At 38.1% G+C, this 827-nt stretch overlaps 1 non-coding gene across 1 annotated transcript; it reads right to left on the reverse strand.

Moving 5' to 3' along the window:
- Positions 1–427: 427 nt before the first annotated feature.
- Positions 428–534, reverse strand: LOC113757343. Its single transcript, XR_003466253.1, has one exon. It is a non-coding gene; the product is annotated as a small nucleolar RNA R71 (small nucleolar RNA).
- Positions 535–827: the final 293 nt, after the last annotated feature.

Consider the following 827-nt stretch of genomic DNA (forward strand, 5'->3'; position numbering starts at 1 on the left):
GATAGAGGAAATTTTGATAGAACTACCATTTGAAGAAGAAATGGCTGAAAATGAAGCAAATAGGCGAGTTCTACGAGATTTTGCTTTACCGGGAACACAAGGATCTCAAACAAGCATAGCAAGGCCTACGGTAAATGCTAACAACTTTGAGATTAAACCATCACTTATCCAAATGGTTCAACAATCTCAATTTGGAGGTAATGCAGTAGAAGATCCTAATACACACTTAGCTACATTCTTGGAAATTTGTGATACAATTAAAATGAATGGAGTTAGTGATGATGCTATAAGGCTAAGATTGTTCCCATTTTCATTGAGAGATAAGGCCAAACTTTGGCTACACTCTCATGCTCCTAATACTTTCACCGGATGGGATGATTTATCAAGAGCATTCTTAAATAAGTATTTTCCACCAGGAAAGACTGCTAAGCTTAGAATGGATATCACTAGTTTTAGTCAATTGGAGGGAGAATCATTATATGAGGCATGGGAAAGGTTTAGAGATTTGCTTCGGAAATGTCCACATCATGGACTGCCGGAATGGTTAATCATACAAACCTTTTATAATGGTTTATCTTTCTCCACTAAAACTATTATTGATGCAGCCGCAGGTGGAGCTTTAATGGGTAAATCACCCCAAGAAGCTCAGAATTTGATAGAAGAAATGGCCGTAAATAACTACCAATGGGCCAATGAAAGAGGTAATACGAGACGTCACGCAGGTATGATAGAAATGGACACTCTCAATATGCTGAGTGCTCAAATGAATGATGTGATGAAATTGCTAAGTAGACAAGGTGGAGTTGGTCCAAGTTCATCTAATGCAC

This window comes from Coffea eugenioides, unplaced genomic scaffold, assembly GCF_003713205.1.
Source record: "Coffea eugenioides isolate CCC68of unplaced genomic scaffold, Ceug_1.0 ScVebR1_300;HRSCAF=951, whole genome shotgun sequence".
Taxonomy (NCBI): Eukaryota; Viridiplantae; Streptophyta; class Magnoliopsida; order Gentianales; family Rubiaceae; genus Coffea; species Coffea eugenioides.